Raw genomic sequence first — 20,834 nt, 5'->3', positions numbered from 1 at the left:
CTCAAAATCAGTGATGACTTCATGAACACGTCACCGATATTAAATTCCAAAAAATTATAGATTACAAGTTTAGAATTTACATTTTACATTTGTTCTCAATAAAACTTTATTTCGAAACTGTTATTTTAAATTTATATATCCTCTATATTTATAATAATCTATTAATTCTGTTTCTCTGTTTCGGTGATACCATGGAATGCAACACAATTATTTACGATAAATTCTCAGTCAAAAAGTTGTCCACATATCGATTACTCTGATATTTACTATCAAGTTTTATAGATCTCGAATTGAAGATTCGATTTTAATCAAGAAAAAAATGTAATATTACAAATACCCCCCTCTTGACATGAAAAATTTTACTGTTTGAGAATTTAAAGAAAAAAAAATTACATTGAAACAAATGGAAATTGTTGAAATTAAATTCGAGAACAGTAACAATTTTTTTATAAAAACATTACATGTCATCCTATAATATTGAAAATTATTATAAAAATTCATCAATAGCATTTGTTATACATTTCCAAACAATATTTCAAAGTATAGAATATCAAAATAACTTTTGATCTAGCTTTATAATTTAAGGAAAATATCTCAATGGAAAGTTTAATATATATAAAGAATAGTTTTTGAAATTGCACATAAATTTAATAGATAGAAAAATTTAATTTTTTATTGCATGAAAATTTAGTATGTTGATCAAAGAAATTTTTTTTTTCAAATGAATTGATGAATTGTTACATTTAATTTTCACATAAAATTTCAATAAATCAAAAAATGTTCATTTCTTTCACTATTGACATGGTTGATTTTATTGATGCAAATTTTGGAAAACAGTCCGTTAAGGCACTCAGTATGAATTTCAGTTAAGTGTGACTCCAGTGTGATGACATCAGTGTTGGGCTGATCCGAATACTCATAGTATTGGGCTGATCTGGATGTACGTAGTGTTGGGCTGATACTTGTAGTCGACTGATGCATACCAAACTCGATACAGGTGACATCTCAGTTAGCATTACCTCATGCTTGTAGTAGACGGCTGCATACCAAACTCAATACAGGTGACATCTCAGTTAGCATTGCCTCATGTTTGTAGTAGACGGCTGCATACCAAACTCGATACAGAGTCACATAAATTTTGTATCATATAATTATACAATGTACATTTCAGGCTTGAAATGGCAATGTAATTCGTTTTTTTTCTTGGAAAAGAGATAGACGCTGCATACAGGATTAACTTAGGTGAGGATTAATTTAGGTAAGGTTTGGTTTTTTGATATTCTCAGATTTCAAGGCTTAGAGTTCTGCATACAGGAATAATTTAGGAGAGGATTTTTTGAATCAATTCTTTCATGATACTGTGACTGTTATTCTGAATTCAAAGTTGTGAATGTGAACATGGATGGCAATTACCTTCAGGTAATGTGGTAGTGTTGAAGTTTGAGTTACATGGTCAGCAATAGGCATTGGCATTGTCATTGGCATATGCTTTGGTGTCGGCATTGGCGTTGGCATTGTCGTAGGCATTGGCATCAACATTGGCGTAGTTATTGGTGTAGATATTGGCATCGACATTGGCGCAGGCATTGGCATAGACATCGGTGTAGTTATTGGCATTGACATTGGCATAAGCATCAGCGTAGATATTGGCGTAGTTATTTGTGTAGATATTGGCGTTGGCATTGGCATCAACATTGGCGCAGGCATTGGCGTAGACATCGGTGTAGCTATTGGCGTTGACATTGGCATCGACATTGGCGTAGTTATTTGTGTAGATATTGGCATCGACATTGGCGCAGGCATTGGCTTAGACATCGGTGTAGTTATTGGCATTGACATTGGCATTGACATTGGCGCAGGCATTGGCGTAGACATTGGTGTAGTTATTGGCATTGACATTGGCATAAGCATCAGCGTAGATATTGGTGTAGTTATTTGTGTAGTTATTGGTGTAGTTATTGGTGTTGACATTGGCGCAGGCATTGGTGCTGATAGTCAATTAATGAGTCACACTAGTTTGAAAATCACCCAAATGTTCTTAACACTCTTCATAGTGTTCACTTGTTGCTGATTTCGAGATTCACGTGATAATTATTTTGATGTTAATGTCCACACTGTACCTGTTATCTTAAAATGCTTATAAACTAAAAAGAAAATTTTTATTAGGCTACCAATACAATCTAATACACATGAAAATCATTTCTAAGTATATAATCAATATAAAAATGAAATTTGTTAACATCTTATTATACAGTCAGCAATACATAAATTGTGAAATTTCCTCAAACTCAATGGAGACATCAATTACAAAATTTTAATAAAAAAAATAATTTCATTTCCATTTATTCACTGTTCAAATAACAAAATTTAATCCATTCTTCAAAATTTAGAACATAAACAAATACATGTTACATAAATTTCATTACACCCTGTATCATTATCAAAATTGTAAAAAACATCAGATCATCACAACAAAAAAAATTTCAATACATATTTTAATAATATTTCAGACAATTGGTCTTCTATTCACAATCATTTCATAATACAATGTATCTGCATTTCATTATCATTTAGTATAACATTTCATTTATAGCAAATTCATTTCACATTTATGATTTATCATTCAGGGATTCAAAATTATTTATGTGGACACATTTATAAATTTTCATTTTAATTTTTTGTTCAAATATTCTATAAAAAGCAAATTATTTAATATTATCTATCATCGTTTGTTGGATACTATAGTTTATTTCGACTTTTCAATGTTCTAAACACAAACTACATTTCATGACAAAACTTTACTATCAATCATTAAACAAGAAATCATTCAAAACATCAATAATATTTTGCTTCAAAGGCAATCAATATCATAAGTAATCATCTGCATCTATGGCAATCAACATTATTAATCATTATTTTGCATCTATGACAATCAACATGAGTAATCAACACAAAAAATATTATCTCATTACTGCCTCTCTAAGTCATAACCTCTGTTATTCCTTCTTTAGGCAATAATGGGTTTCCATCTCAAAAAACAATCACATACCAGCAAAATTCTAATCAACAAACCCCACTAAAAATTCTACATAGACTCCAGCATCCATTTCAAACGATAATCAATCATATCAAAATTCATAGAACAGTTTTTAAAATTTAGAAGAAGGCATCAATTACAAAAACTTTAGAGAAATTTTAACCTTCAACTCCTTTCAATTAATAATATGACAAAACGTTTTCATTTAATGAAAACATTATTCAAGTTAACTTTAATTTATATTGAACATCTCATATATATGGCGACACAATTCATTAATACTTTAAAATTTTGAAGTTTTATTATTATAACAAAAGAATTTATACATAAGATTAAATTTCAGCATGTTCTAAATTGAACCATTTATTTTTTAAATAATTTCAGAATTTGAAGACTATAATAAGTACAAACATTTCAAGATTACAATACAAAGACAATCAAGATGAATAATGGGTAAATAAGTTCCCTGAAAAATACAAATAAGAGAAAAAGAAAAATTGAGTAAATAAATTTCCTAAATAATACAAGGAAGAGAAAGATTAATTAGAGCCTATCCTACATGTCAGTTCTAAACTTTCATAAGGAAGTATATTTAATAAAAATATACTGAAAATGAGAAAATGGGACATAATTTGCTCTGAAAAACCTAGTTACCTAATATAATACCTGACAAAAAATAGACATAATTAAAATATGTAATACATGATGAAAAAATATACCACAAGCAAACATTATTTACACTACAAAGGATAGATTTTAGAAAAGTTAAGTTTTATCAACAATTTGAAGATTAGGAAAATAAGCTACTATTTTAACTTCCAAAACTATTTAGGAAAAATACAAATTTAAATGATTATGGACAAGATTGGTTAAGATATGCATCATAGAAGAATTTTACTGAACATTACACAAAGACAGGAAAGAATCGAAATTTGAAAAGATTAAGGGCCAAGAAAAATAGGCTACAGGAAAGAAAAAAGACACAATTATGGACTCTTACCATACACTGCATAGCGATTATGCTATTCTGAATCCCGGCATAACACAGGATTCCTAATCATTGTGTGCTGGGGAATACCCTTTCATCATGTGATTCACAGTCATCATCTTGTAAGTAAGCAACTTGAAACAACCTTTGAATACTAACACATCAATGGTGACTTTGTGCTTTGTTTTCTTCAAGAACATGATTTTATTCATTGGTTCATTTGTTTCAACAAAGCCATTTTGCTTACAAAAGTCAGTCATGTTCACTAGATAATGCTTTGCATACACTTTTTCAATTTTTAGTTGAAAGTTGAATTCATCAACTTGATACAAAGCAAGATTCATTTTGTTGACATTGTTCCTAACCTCTACAGAAACCTGTCTCATGTAAACATTTACTTTATTTACTGTTTTCCTAACTTTCAATTTGGCAATACTACTTTCTTTACTGTTGACTTTCAATAAAGACAACTCCCTACCTACTACATTACTCAATTCTACTATCTCACTAGGATTTACTTTTTCAATAACAGTAACTAGGCCTACATTATCTGAAACTTGAAATAATTGATCTTGTATCTCAACACTACTATCATCCTGCTTCAATTTGCTTTCATCTTCATGATTATCAATCAATGTTTCATGTGTATCTTTTAATAGAAGGTTTATACTAACCTGCTCTAGTCTTATGCTAGCAAATTCTTGCTTCATATCATCAAACCTAGCACTTTGATCTTGTTTCAAATTATCAATCTTATCATTTTGTTTATCAAACCTAGCATTTAGCTCATCAAACCTAGCATTTTGCTCATCAAACTTTTGTGTTAGGAATGCTATGAGATTTATATCATTTTTAGCTCCTACCATACTTGTTTCATTTGATATTTCTACTACTTCCTCATGAATTGTTACATTTGAAATGTTTTCACTTACAGCTACACTATCGTTTGAGTCATTGTTTAAGGTTAGGTCTAAATCTTGAGATTCTTCATCTAAGTTTTGAATGTTTTCACTGGATAAAATTTCATTATTTTTATTATTCTCCATCTTGCTACTGCGTAAAAAATATTTACTCATTAGAACCTGAACTTTCTCGAACCGATTTCCCACTCAGCAGCATCTCCCATTCATAATTCATCAAGATATCTATCCTACCAATAATTTTTTATAACCAGGGATATATTTTGTAGTTTGAGTCCCACACCAGGGCGTACCATTTGGGACAATTTGGAGATTCAGTCCCACACCAGGGGTAACATTTGCCGTGCTACCAGTTTCTCCTAAATAGGTTGGATAGCATTTCACACCTATTAACCTACAGGAAGTTATCAGCTCCAAAGTAGTAGATTCTTGATAAACTATAAATGGATCTATCACCTATGAATGAGAAATCCAGTTTTCAGAGCAAACCAACTTATAATCTTCAGAAGAATTTTGGTAATATACAACACAAATCTACAAAACAATACCTTACACACTTAAACATCCTAGCATCATTACAAGCTAAAATACTTATCCAGTTTATATAGTTGAAAACAATGGCTATAGGCTTGTAGACACACAAATCAAAATACACAAACTTAGAACACCATACAACTGTTCAAAACTCAATTTAAAACATTAAAATTTCAATTAAACAGAAAAATATTCAGAGAGCACAAAATTAGAACACATAGCCAGCCATCATTTTTAGAGAAGACCAAACAAGTCAGAGCAAAAACCACACCTCAAAATCAGTGATGACTTCATGAACACGTCACCGATATTAAATTCCAAAAAATTATAGATTACAAGTTTAGAATTTACATTTTACATTTGTTCTCAATAAAACTTTATTTCGAAACTGTTATTTTAAATTTATATATCCTCTATATTTATAATAATCTATTAATTCTGTTTCTCTGTTTTGGTGATACCATGGAATGCAACACAATCATTTACAATAAATTCTCAGTCAAAAAGTTGTCCGCATATCGATTACTCTGATATTTACTATCAAGTTTTATAGATCTCAAATTAATTGAAGATTCGATTTTAATCGAGAAAAAAATGTAATATTACAATATGTAGATATACAAATGAAAAGAATTATTGAGATATGAAAAAAGGATGAAAATTTTCTAATGAATGAATTTAAAAAAGGAAAAAAGTTTATATTATTTTTAAATTGATTTGATAGAAGATCAATGAATGCCAAATATACAGGGAATTGTTAAGGGCCAGAATGGACACAATTATACTACCAACTGGATCTCTACCAGGACCCGCAAATTCAAACTACTCTGATTTATTAATAAAATTACAACAAAAATGATTCTAGGTAAGTTCAAATGCAGATTGATAAAGAATCAATGAATGGAAAATATAGTGTGAACCACTAATGGCCAGATCCAACACTTTCAGTGTACTACTCGGGTCTGCACCAGAACCGGAAAAGTTAATCTACTGTGAGTTTTCTACGAAATTTCAAAGATTTTTCTAGATACATTCGAAATCAGTACATTTAAAAGAAGGAATAGCTGTATTAGCTTCAGCAGTAAATTCATTTCCAAAGTTCAGGTTCAATCTCCAACTTCAACAAAATTGAACATTTACACAAACTATAAAGGTTAAATTCAAAATGTTCCAGTTAAGATACATAGAATCGTTTAAATAGAGCAACATTCATGAAATGCACCATTGTGTACAGCTTATACTAACATATTTAAATGGAACTTGAACAGCCAAACTTTACAGAAAAAAATCTGGTGTGGTACACTCACACAACTTTCCTTGCTCATCGAACTATAAGCCTCATTATCAAACGAGAATAATTTAGGGGAATAACATAATGACGGTTGACGGCAACATATTTGCAACTACGATCAGACTACTGTATATGTGTATATACAATTGTTTTCAGAGTACTTTTTCCTTTATGTAAATTGTCAAATTCGATGATTTTTTTTTAAATTCGTCAAAACAGCTGTTCTACAGTTGAAATATCTTGACTATGACTGTGTTCTTTTTATAAACTGCTCTACCTACCCACGGTATATGGAAGAAGAAAAAGTAAAAACCGTGTACCAAACTACCTCATGCACGAGAAGGAGGTTACAAAGTCCATTTCTCAAGGATTGGGTGGACCCCTCATTAGTACCCAAGGAAAATGACTCATGTCAGTTGATAGAGCTAATAAATAACTATACAGGGTATGGATTTCAAAAAATTCGTTAGAGCCGTTTTTGAGAAAATCGTGAAAAAAAATTGTTTTTTAGTAACTGTCATTTTTCTCAAGAATATTACGGAGCTCCTGCAATTTTCCCATAAATAAGACTCATGTCAGTTGATAGGGCTTATAAATAGCTATCCATGGTATAAATTTAAAGAAAATCGTTGGAGCCGTTTTCGAGAAAAACGTAAAAAACATGGCTTTTTAGTCATTATCTGCCATTTTTCTCAAGAATATTACGGAGCTTCTGAAATTTTCCCTGAAATGAGACTTATGCCAGTTGATAGAGCTTATAAATAGCTATCCATGGTATGAATTTGAAGAAAATCGTTCGAGCCATTTTCGAGAAAAACGTGAAAAACATGGTTTTTTAGTAATTATCCGCCATTTTTTCCGCCATCTTGAATTGAATTTTATTGAATTTCTTATTGTCGGGTCCTCAGGGTATAAGGACCTTAAGTTTAAAAGTCAATCGGTTAATTAGGAATGGAGTTATCGTGTTCACAGACATACACACACACACACACACACACACACACACACACATACACACACACACACACACACACACACACACACACACACACACATACACACACAGACCAATACCCAAAAATCATGTTTTTGGACTCAGGGGACGTAAACGTAAACGTAAACGTAAACGTATAGAAAACTTGAAATTGGGGTACCTTAATTCTTTTTGGAAAGCAATACTTTCCTTACCTATGGTAGTAGGGCAAGGAAAGTAAAAAACAGGGCTAAATCTTACAAAAAAAGAACTTATCTCCTACAGTTCCGAACAAACTAACAAAATAGGATTAAATTCTGTTGTTCTAACAATTTTATACTTTCAAGAGCATATATTTCGAAAACTGTTGAAGATATTACAAATCAGCACAGAACAAATATTGTAGAGAATTTATCAAGCTTCCAGCACAGAACAAAATATTGTAGAGAATTTATCAAGCTCCATTTCTGGATAGTCATGTGGGTTGAACGCAATTTTCTCAAGATATGAGAGTGTTTAGCAAAACATTGAAAAATGCAACTTTTAAGTCACCCTCATCTTTTTAGCACAAGGGGTAGGGATGGTGACTTCTCTGTTATGTTCACCCCCTAACTAGTCCCAACAAAGCTGCGAAGTCAAAAAAAGTGTTCAAAACATTCTCTCTAAATTCCTTTGTCAATTGGTCTATTTTTGCATAACTGAAGATCTCACACTCAACACTGAAGCTGCTGCAACAGTCGCGGGGATGTGTGTAAACTTGTGAAATTTTACATTAAATTGAAGAAAATTTGATGCTCTATAAGCTCATGATCAGCATTGATTTTTCCCATCGATATTAAAGAAGTAATAAGAGCAAAAATAGCAAAAGTTGAAGGAAAATGTGTTTTTTTTTCATAAATGTCACATCTTTCAGAGCGGATATCTCGAAAAGTGGAAGAGATATTATAGGAAAAGTTGTTGGATCAATATAGTAGGAAATTATATAAGCTTTAATTTCTTATGGAATAGTCATATCTGTAAAATGCATAACTTTCGAGTTATATGTGAGAAACCAAAAAATGGTACCTTAGCTCAGGGGTATAGGGGTGGGGACTTTTGATATGTTTACCTCCTCACTACCCTAGCCAAAACTGCGGGGTCAAAAATTGTCTTACAAACTTTTCCTTCTATACCCTTTTTTGAGCATTAATTGTCTGGACTATACTGATTTTTTAGAAATTGTAACTCAGTACCGGTAGTCATTGTCAATATAGAGCTCCGAATTATTCCATTTTATAGGAAATACTTGTATACACTAAAAAAAATGCAAGAGTGAATTTAATTTTCTGATGAAAGGTTTTTGGTGTTTGGCACAAGGATATTTTGCATGAGAAAAATTGGTTCTGAGCTTTTCTTATGTATCGAAACAATATATTAAAAATAAGAACTACAATATGATATTACAAGCACTAATGTATGTAGTGATTGTCCGCTACATGTCACCCCTTCCTAAGTTTTCTTGATGGAATGAAATGTACAAAATGCAGTTTTTGAATGTAATTTCTATGACAGTTCAATTTATATTCAATCTCGTTATGAGAGCATAATATTATAATAAAAACTGTCCATTCTCATATATGTATGAAATGATTAATATTTATTAAATTTGCTTTATTGTTAGATTCTCATTCAAAAATAAAGTGCTGCTTTTAGAGTGTATGTTTCTCAGTAGATAATATTTGATTATACATGTGAGAGTGTGAAAGACAATTTAGATTTAATTTATTTAGAAGATTAAAGGTACGGTTAATTGTAAATTAGAACAATAGCCGGATGTACTTTGAACGACATTGGCTGATGTTAGTCAGCAGAACTGCTGCCTCAGCGGTCGATGTCGTCTTCCTCTATGCCATCCACAACATTCCCCCTGTGTAAATTTCACTCGGAAAGAAAATTAATGTTCTTATTCAATAAAATTTATTGATAGTTGTATATATCTACAATTATCAATAAATTTTATATCTTTAAAGAAATGTTCAAAACTAAATTCGAAAGACTACTTCAAAATAAATTTGGAATCTAAAAATTGAATAAAAAACTGTTCCTCTGAAATTCATCACTCACCTATGAATTGTGATATCTGATGCTGCTGTCTGCTAATCCCAGAGAATATCTCAACACAAGACACTTGACACCTCTCAATAACTGATTCTTCAAGACTGGCTTGGGACGTTCTCGTTCATCCATATATAGCCTAATGTGTCGACCTGTCGCTCATATGTGGGGTTCCTCTTCATAAGGGATCTGTGACTTCCACCACTACTTGCCATGTTTATCTTTCCAGTATTAAACAATATTGGGGACTCTACTTCGAACTTTATTTATTACTTGCAGTTCTCTTTCAGAGGAATAATAATCTAGAGTTTGTATTAAGAAAATGAAGCTCATTCAATAAAAAAAATTATCTTTCCTGACTCTCAGCTATTCAAGTGATTTATGAACATGACATACAATAATTAATACTTTTCTCTACTCTTTTTCATATTCAATAACATTTAATAAAACAAAATAAAACTTGTAGCACCCTTTATTTATTAAAAAACTTAAAATAGTTGAACACCTAGTTTCGGTTCTAAAACCATCTTCAGGCTCTAAAATAAATAAATAAAATTCAATAACTGTTTACTAATTGATATAAAACTGACATTATGTTTAAATTCATATGACTAATTATTTATGGTAAAAGTTATTAAATTTAAATTTATATTTTAAAATTTTAATTTTATTTATTCATTTTTAATTTTATCAAAAATAGGATTATTTAAGTCAAATTGGATTATATTTATTAAATTGTTCCTATTCAATTTTGCAGTTTCAAGGTATAAAATTCTTCTTTTACATTCAATTTATTACTTTCATTCACTTTCTTATTAAACTCAATATCTGTTAAATTCTTCATTTTTTCAAATGATTCATACTCATAAATTTTATAATATTGATTTGAGTCAATATTTTCCTCTTGTTCAAAGGTTAGCATTTCTATTTTTTTCAAATGTATGAATTTCTTCTTTTCAATGTATGGAGTAATCCAAGATTTAATTTGTAATTCAAATTCTTCGATCGATTCCTCATGGAATAGTTCATTTATTTGTGTATGTATTGTAATATTACATATTTCTCACATTGGAATCGAATCTTCAATTCGAGATCTATGAAACTTTATAGTAAATATCAGAGTCATCGATATACGGACAAACTTTTCGACTGAGAATTTTTTATCGTAAATGATTGTTGCATTGTTCCATGGTGTCACCGAGGCTGGGTTGACAGAACAAAATTAATAGATAAATGGTTTATTTAAATCGAGATGATATATAAAAATTTAAAATAATAGTTTCAAAATAAAGTTTTATTGAGAACAAATATAAAATGTGAATTCTAAACTTGTAATTTATAATTTTGTTGTTGACGTGTCATGAAGTCATCACTGATTTTGAGATGTGGTTTTTTGTTCTGACGACGAGGCTTCCTTGTAGCTTTGTCTTTTCCTGTTCTTCTCTCTGAAACATGGCTGGCTGATGGGTGTTGTAACTTTGTGCTCTTTAAATAATTTTCTATTTAAGTGAATTTATTAATGTTTTAATTTGAGTTTTAATCAGTTTATAGTGTTCTATTTTGTCTGTTTATTGATTTGTGTGTATACAAGCCACTAGCCACTGTTTTTTCAACTGTAAACTAGATAAGTATTTAGTTCGTAGTAACTGTAGATGCTTAGGCTTGTAAGATATAATTCTTTGTCTATTTGTATAATATTTTGCCAAAATTCATCTGAAGATTATAAGTTCATTTGCTCTGAAAACTGGATTTCTCATTCATAGGCGATAGATCCATTCATAATTTATCAAGAATCTATTACATTGGAGCCGACAACTATCCTTAGGTTAATATGTGTTAAATGCTATCCAACCGATTTAGGAAAAATTGGTAGCACGGCAAATGGTACCCCTGGTGGGACTCAAACTACAAAATATATCCCTGGTTATAAAAAATTATTGGTAGGATAGATATCTTGATGAATTATGAATGGGAGATGCTGCTGAGTGGGAAATCGGTTCGAGAAAGTTCAGGTTCTAATAAGTAAATATTTTTTACGCAGTAGCAAGATGGAGAATAATAAAAATAATGAAATTTTATCCAGTGGAAACATTCAAAACTTAGATGAAGAATCTCAAGATTTAGACCTAACCTTAAACAATGACTCAAACGATAGTGTAGCTGTAAGTGAAAACATTTCAAATGTAACAATTCATGAGGAAGTAGTAGAAATATCAAATGAAACAAGTATGGTAGGAGCTAAAAATGATATAAATCTTATAGCATTCCTAACACAAAGGTTTGATGAGCAAAATGCTAGGTTTGATGAGCAAAATGCTAGGTTTGATGAGCAAAATGCTAAGATTGATGAGCAAAATGCTAAGTTTAATGCTAGGTTTGATGATATGAAGCAAGAATTTGCTAGCATAAGACTAGATCAGGTTAGTACAAAGCGGGAAATAAAAGAGATAAATGATACATTAAGTAAAAATCACAAAGAAATAGGTCATCTACAGCAGAAAACTAATGATCTTGAAACATCAATGTTAGATGTAGAAACATCAATGCAAAACAAAATCATTCAAGTTTCTGATAGGGTCAGTGAGGTTAATGAAAGAGTAAATAAAAATATGATCATAGTTGAGCAACAAAATATGACACAAAATGCTATCAATGCAGAAAATAATGAAAGTATTAAGCATGTTGAAAAAGAGGTTGTAGAATTAAACGAAAAAGTAGACAAGGAAATCAAGGTATTATCCTCTTTGAAAATAGATTGTCAAGAAAATACAGCTGCTATAACTGAGGTTAGAAAAAACATAAATAAAATTAACATGTCAACAAAACCGATGTGTAATCATACTGGTAACAATAGTAATTTCAATAGGTTTGAATTCCAAATGCAAATTGACAAAAAGAATCCAATGCATTTCTTAGTAAACTTGACCGAGTATCTTGAGAGAAATGAAATCACAAACTGGATCAAAATTAAGGGTATTTTGGAAAACAATTTTAATTCAAATTTTGCTCATCGTGATTGGTGGATTTTCATCCGTTTTGATATAAATAACATTGAAGAATTTAAAGAGAAATTCATTGCTAGAATGTGGTCAGACGACATTCAGTCATCTGCTAGAGATGATTTGAGATTTGGAAAATATAAGCCAAACTTATCTAAGAATCTTACTGAGTATTATATTTCTCTTTTCAACATTGCTAAGAATCTAATTCCAGCCTTAGATAAAGATACTATTTTCAAGTTTTTGAAAGGTCATTTTGATGAAACCATATCTACAGCTGCTATTATTCGTAACATCAAGACTAGTGATGAGTTTATTTGTTTGTTGAATGAGTTTGACAATACTGACACTTACAAAGTAAACAGACAAATGCCCCGTGATCATAACAATGCTCAAGCTGGAGGTCAAAATAAAACAATAAGTTTTCATCAGAGTGAACATAGGGATGATAGAAATAGGTCTCAGAATTCAAATGGTGTGATGTTTCATGATAATAATAAGCAGTATCAAGGAGGTAGGAATTATTTCCAAAATCGACGGTACCAAAATGGACCAAACAATAATGGTCATAGAGATCAAAATTTTCAGCATAATTTCAGAGATAATAGAAATCATCAACTTGTGAATTCAAATCAATCAAATCCAAATCGACCAGCTAACAACTACCAGTTAGATTTCAGCTTCCCACCGCCAGGTTATATGCCTACTCAAACTTCAAATCAGACAAATGCAAATCGTCCAAGACATAATGCTCCTTTAAACTAATAATGGGACGACGAAACGACAGCCCTGCTCTCCCAGTTAAGGAAAGGTCAAATTTTGATATAACTGTAGACATGAATAAAATAAATTTTGATTCAGAAACTTCAAACAGGTTTGAAGTAAGAAAGCCAGAATTAATCAGTCAAATTCATGTGCAAGAAAATAGTTGTAAGAATTTAAGTAATGAAGTAATGCCTAGTTATCAAGAAAGTCATATTAAAGCATCAAGTGTTAATATGGTACATACTCCAGAAATTCAGGTAGATGAAGATATGAATAAATATGAAACTGTTTGTCAAGAAGAACCATACATGATAGGTTGTATTTTTAATGAACTATTGGAGGAACAAGAGAATACTCCACCTACTGGATATGATTTAGCAGAAATAGAAGTACAAATTTTCAATAAGAAATATCAAATGATTATTGACACTGGCTCTGAGGTAAATGTAATTAATGAGAAACTTGTTGATGAGATGAAGAAAAACAATCTCAAGTTGAACTTGGTACCAGCTCCTAATGTAAGTATAGTTGTAGCTACTGGTATGAGACATAAGAAGATAAATAAACAGATTATGTTAGAGGTATTTTTTGGTAAGTTAGAATTGCCAATAGTTTTTCTTATAGTTCAAGATTTAAATGTAGATATTTTGGTGGGTTGTGATTTCTTAAAAGATGCTGGAGCAATTATTGATTTTAATCAAAATATGATATCATTGAAAGATTGTTGTTTTCCATTTATAAAAAAGGATACCTTGAAGTACAATAGACTTTTTCATGTTAACATAGTAAGAGACCAAGAAACGTTTGATACTTTATGGAATCAGCAGATTGATAATTTAAGATTACAGCTAAGCGATGAATCTCCTGAATTGGTAAACAAATTAATTGACGTATTTGAAAATAACAAAGATATTTTCTCTGATAGTCCTGGATCTGCAAAAGACTATTTATGTCAACTTAAAATGAAAGATGATGTGAAATTAGATAAGAAGAGTTATCCGATTCCATATCAGTATAGAGATCAAGTCAAGAAAGAATTGAAGAAAATGTTAGATCAGAAAATCATTGAACCAGGTAGCTCTGAATATACAAGCCCTATGGTAGTAGTGAAAAAGCCAAATAATGAAATTCGATTATGTTTAGATGGAAGAGAAATAAATAAGTACATAATAAGGGATTTTACAGAAACTGAACCAATAGATAACTTGATCATTCGTTTCAATAAGTGCAACTACATTAGCAGTTTTGATCTCACTCAAGGTTTCAATCAGGTAAAATTAACTGAAGATAGTAAAAAGTATGTAGCTTTCAATGTTTTTGGACAGACTTATCAATATACACATCTACCATTTGGATTGAATATTAGTGGTTCTGAATTTATCAAGTGCTTGTACAAAATGCTAGGTGAAGAGGTTTGTGAGTTTACTATTGCTTATATTGATGATCTTGCCATTTCTAGTATATCTCTTGAACAACATATCAGTCGAATTGAACTATTATTCAATAAGTTGAGGGAAAGTAATTTGAAGTTGAAACTGAATAAATCGAAATTTATTGCAGATAAGATAAAGTATTTGGGTTATATTATAAGTAAAAATGGTATTGAAGCAGATGACTCTAAGCTAAAGGCTATTCAGAAATTTCCCATTCCTCAAAATTTGAAACAATTGCAGTCATTCATAGGTCTCTGTAATTTTTATAGAAAGTTTCAGAAAAATTATTCATACTTGACAAATCGTTTTAAGCATCTTCTATGCAAGAAAAATAATTTCATTTGGACTGAAAAAGATAATGATACCTTTCAAGAAATTAAAGATAGGTTCATCGACTGTGTGATCTTGAAACATCCTGATTATAACAAAAATTTCATTTTGGCCACTGATGCCAGTGATGTAGGAATTGCAGCTGAGTTATTTCAGGAAGGTGAAGATAAGGAACACTGTGTCATTGCATATGCTAGCAGAAGCTTAACGAAATCTGAATTAAATTACACAATATGTGAGAAAGAATGTTTAGCTGTATTATTTGGCTTGATGAAACTTCAAAATTATTTTGGTAATCAAAAAATAGTTGTCCGTACAGATCATAAAGCCTTGACCTTTTTAAAAAAATGTAAGATAGGACATGGTCGTTTGGGAAGATGGATTCTTGCATTACAGAATTTTAATATTGAGTGGGAATTTGTAGCAGGAAAGGATAACATTGTGCCAGATATCATTTCTAGAACTGATTATGAAGGTAATTTAGAAAATCGAAATTCAAATGAATTCAAGGTATTAAATATCATTAAGAGTGATAACAAGTTAATCGAGATAGTAAAGAAGATCAAAGAAATTCAAAAAGATGATGTTTGGTTAAAAAATGTAAGAGAAAAGTTAGAGACAGGTAATTTGAATATCAACAAATTTTTTAAAGTAAATGATGATCTTTTGTTCACTAGAAAATATGGAAAGAATAGTTTTTGGAAAGTTTGTGTGCCTTCAGCACTGTATGAAGAATTGATAGTTGAATTTCATGAAAGATTAGGTCATGTAGGTATATCAAAAACATGCAAATTTATTGAAGAAACCTTCTACATAAAAGATTGTTACAGACTTGTTACCAAAACTATAAGATACTGTAAGTATTGTCAACTTGTAAAGACATCAAATGAAAAGAAATTATTAGAAATGCATACCATAATTTCTGAGAAAAAACATCACAAAGTGTTCATTGATGTTTATGGAGAATTACCAGGTGGCAAGTACAAATGGATGTGCATTATTCATGATGGCTTTACTAAGTTTACAAAGTTGTATCCTATAGTTAAGGCTAACGCTCATAATTTAGTAAAAGTTGTTGAAAAATATGTAAATGAATTTGGTAAATTTGAATATATAATCAGTGATAATGGTACTTGTTTTCAAAGCAGATTGTGGAAAGAATCTATGGAAAGATTAGGTATAAAATATTACTACATTTCAGTTTATCATCCCCAGGCAAATCTTAGTGAAAGACCATTGAAAGAGGTCAATCGCATATTGAGAACTTAAGTTCCTGTAAATAAGTATAATATTTGGTACAAGTATATTGATAAGGTTGAATTTGTCATCAACAACAATTTTCATGAATCGACTGGTCACATACCCATGGAGCTTATGATGAATCATAAATTGGCACATCTTGTTTTTAAGTATATCAAATATCCTGTAGAAAATAAGTTTGAACTTGAAGAAGAAGGTATCAGAAAGAAACGAATACTGTACAGAATAAAGAATAGAGGTGTCATCAGAAGATTCAAACAGAATATGCATAAATTCAAGTATAAATTCAAGGTTGATGATCTAGTTGTAATTCGAAATTACATTTTGTCGAGCAAGCTGAAGAAGTTTTCTGCCAAGCTGTGTCCTAAATATCGTGGACCTTACATAGTAAGAGATGATCTCAATAAAGGGTGTTTCAAACTTGAAGAGATAAGTACAGGTAAAATTGTGAGAGTCAATCAATATATGATGAAGAAATACCATCAGAAAGCACACAATGATTAGGAATCCTGTGTTATGCCGGGATTCAGAATAGCATAATCGCTACACAGTGTATGGTAAGAGTCCATAATTGTGTCTTTTTTCTTTCCTGTAGCCTATTTTTCTTGGCCCTTAATCTTTTCAAATTCCGATTCTTTCCTGTCTTTGTGTAATGTTCAGTAAAATTCTTCTATGATGCATATCTTAACCAATCTTGTCCATAGTCATTTAAATTTGTATTTTTCTGAAATAATATTAGAAGTTAAAATAGTAGCTTATTTTCCTAATCTTTAAATTGTTGATAAAACTTAACTTTTCTAAAATCTATCCATTGTAGTGTAAATAATTGTTTGCTTGCGGTATATTTTTTCATCATGTATTACATATTTTAATTATGTCTATTTTTTTCAGGTATCATATTAGGTAATTAGGTTTTTCAGAGCAATTTATGTCCCATGTTCTCATCTTTCATTGCATATCGTGCCATAAGCCATATGTAAGTAGGTTATAGTTTTCTTCTGGGCTTTTAACCCATTTTGCATTTTATTTTTTTTGCTGTCCAATACTTTGGATTTTTGGTAGACAAGTAGGTGTGATTCTTTTAGAGGTGTGGGCGTGAACCACATATGGCTGGACTCGATTATCTGACCTACTTGTTTGCGATATAAAAACCTTAAGACTGCAACATCAAATGTTTGTAAAAAAAACATTCGCATACTTTTGTTTTTGTGGTCCGATACTAGAGTCTGCTATCACATTGCCTTACAGACATCTAGGAACTATCCACCCAGTCACAATAGTCAACATATTTTTTCCTTCACCAGTTGTTTTTGTGGGAGTGATAGCTCACAATTATAACAAATTAGAGTCATACTTGGAATTTACAAAATTCCATAGTAGTATATTTTATTAAATATACTTCCTCATGAAAGTTTAGTACTGACATGTAGGATAGGCTCTAATTAATCTTTCTCTTCTTTGTATTATTTAGGAAATTTATTTACCCAGTTTTCTTTTCCTCTTGTTTGTATTTTTTAGGAAACTTATTTACCCATTATTCATCTTGATCATCTTTGTATTGTAATCTTGAAATGTTTATATTTATTATACAGTCTTTAAATTATAAATTATTTTAAAAAATAAATGGTTCAATTTAGAACATGCTGAAATCTATTCTTATGTATAAAGTCTTTTGTTATAATAAATAAACTTCAAAATTTGAAAGTATTAATGAATTGTGTAGCCATATATATGTGATGTATTAATGAAAGTTAACTTGAATAATAATGTTTTCATTGAATAAAAACGTTGTGTTATATTATCAATTGAAATGAGTTAAAGGTTAAAATTTTTCTAAAGTTTTTGTAATTGATATTTTTTTTAAATTTTAAAACTGTTTGTTTTATAAATTTTGATATGATTGATTATCGTTTGAAATGGATGCTGGAGTGTATGTAGAAATTTTTAGTGGGGTTTGTTGATTAGAATTTTGCTGGTATGTGATTGTTTTTTAAGATGGAAAACCATTATTGCCTAAAGAAGAAATGACCATAAGGTTATGACTTAGAGAGGCAGTAATGAGATAATATTTTTTGTGTTGATTACTTATGTTGATTGCCATAGATGCAAAATAATGATTAATAATGTTGATTGCCATAGATGCAGATTACTTATGAATATTGATTGCCTTTGAAGCAAAATATTATTGATGTTTTGAATGATTTCTTGTTTAATGATTGATAGTAAAGTTTTGTCATGAAATGTAGTTTGTGTTTAGAACATTGAAAAGTCGAAATAAACTATAGTATCCAACAAATGATGATTAATAATATTGAATAATTTGCTTTTTATAAAATATTTGAACAGTGAATAAATGAAATTTTTTTTTTATATTGAAATTTATAATTGATATCTCCATATTTCACAATTTATGTATTGCTGACTGTATAATAAGATGTTAACGAATTTCAATTTTATATTGACTATATACTTAAAAATAATTATCATGTGTATTAGATTGTATTGATAGCCTAATCAAAGATTTTCTTCTTAGTTCATAAGCATTTTAAGATAACAGGTACAGCACAGACATTAACATTGAAATAATTATCATGTGAATCTCGAAATCAGCAACAAGTGAACGCCATGCAGAGTGTTAAGAACATTTGGGTGATTTTCGAACTAGTGTGACTCAACTACGCCAATGTCAACACCAATATCAACACCAATAACTACGCCAAAATCTATGCTGAGGACTACACCAATAACTACGCCAATATCTACACTAATATCTACACCAATAACTACGCCGATGCCTGTGCTGATGCCAACGCCAATATCTACGCCAATGCCTGCGCCAATGCTGATGCCAATGCCAATATCTACGCCAATGCCTGCGCCAATGCTGATGCCAATGCCAATAGCTATGCCAATGCCTGCGCCAATGCTGATGCCAATGCCAAAATCTACGCTGATGCCTACACTAATAACTACGCCAATGTCAACACCAATATCAACACCAATAACTACGCCAAAATCAATGCCTGCGCCAATGCTGATGCCAACGCCAAAATCTACGCCGATGCCTGTGCTGATGCCAATGCCAAAATCTACGCTGATGCCTACACTAATAACTACGCCAATGTCAACACCAATATCAACACCAATAACTACGCCAAAATCTACGCCGATGCCTGTGCTGATGCCAACGCCAATATCTATGCCAATGCCAATGCCAATAGCTACGCCAATGCCTGCGCCAATGCTGATGCCAATGCCAAAATCTACGCCGATGCCTGCGCCAATGCCAATATCAATGCCGATGCCAATGCCGACACCAAAGCATACGCTGTAATGGTCCCATTACAAGGTAGTTGATTTATTTAAAGTTCCCGCTGAAGCCATCTGGTTTTTCTCCCTTTCAACTCATTGTGGGAAATTTTCTTTAAATTTGTCGCCAGTCTGCCTTGCCGACTGCATTGATTGGTAGTTGAGGTTTCGTTCCAACTAAATAAACCTATCAACTCCATTGTTTCAACTGTTTTATTGCCCATCATTTGATTGGTAAATAAATTCCCTTTTACTGCTTTAATCCAATAAAGTTTGGTTTAACAAAGTTGTAGAGGGCGCTGGCTGTCTCCCTTCCAGGCAGTCTAGAAAGCTCAGGAAGCTATTCAGAGAGAATGGCTGGCTTCTGTTTTGGCTTGGGTTTTTGACTTCTAACCAATGTAGCTATTTTGTGTTGTTAAAGAACAGTTTTTTCTTTCTTTTAGCATTTAAATTTTTGGCATTTTAACATGCCTAACTCATTTACCTCATTATATCGTTCACCTAGCTATTAATTTATGTCTCATTTGAGTAAATGCTCTTCTTTGCTAACGTTTGACTATTGAACAAGCCAAGCTAACCAAATGCTTCTGTCACTTGTTTATTAAATCCGCAAAAGGTATGTACTAGCATAAGTATTTAATTATTATTTGTAATTATTATACCAAAAGTGGGAACATTGATTTCCATAGACTCAAAACAAGTAGTAATAAGACAAATATATAAGGTTGCATATTCAATGTACAACAGGTTAGATTGTAGGTTTGCTGGTTAGATTGTGTAATTAAGTGAGCCAATGGATTCTCTGGACGAGAATAACAAATTTACTACTAGAATAGGAAGTCAGGATGCAGAAATATTACTTTGTTTTCTGTTAAACGTTATTTCATTTAAACATCGATAA

The 20,834-nt window shown here is 31.0% G+C and overlaps 1 protein-coding gene across 2 annotated transcripts in view; it reads right to left on the bottom strand.

Annotated features, from left to right (window-relative positions):
- The window catches only part of LOC111053061, a 220,868-nt gene that overhangs the window by 146,042 nt on the left and 53,992 nt on the right, over positions 1-20,834 (bottom strand). The window lies entirely within an intron of this gene.

Source organism: Nilaparvata lugens, chromosome 11 (assembly GCF_014356525.2).
Source record: "Nilaparvata lugens isolate BPH chromosome 11, ASM1435652v1, whole genome shotgun sequence".
Classification (NCBI taxonomy): domain Eukaryota; kingdom Metazoa; phylum Arthropoda; class Insecta; order Hemiptera; family Delphacidae; genus Nilaparvata; species Nilaparvata lugens.
Note: the sequence above shows the minus strand (reverse complement) of the source record. Positions and strands in the feature narration are given on the sequence as shown.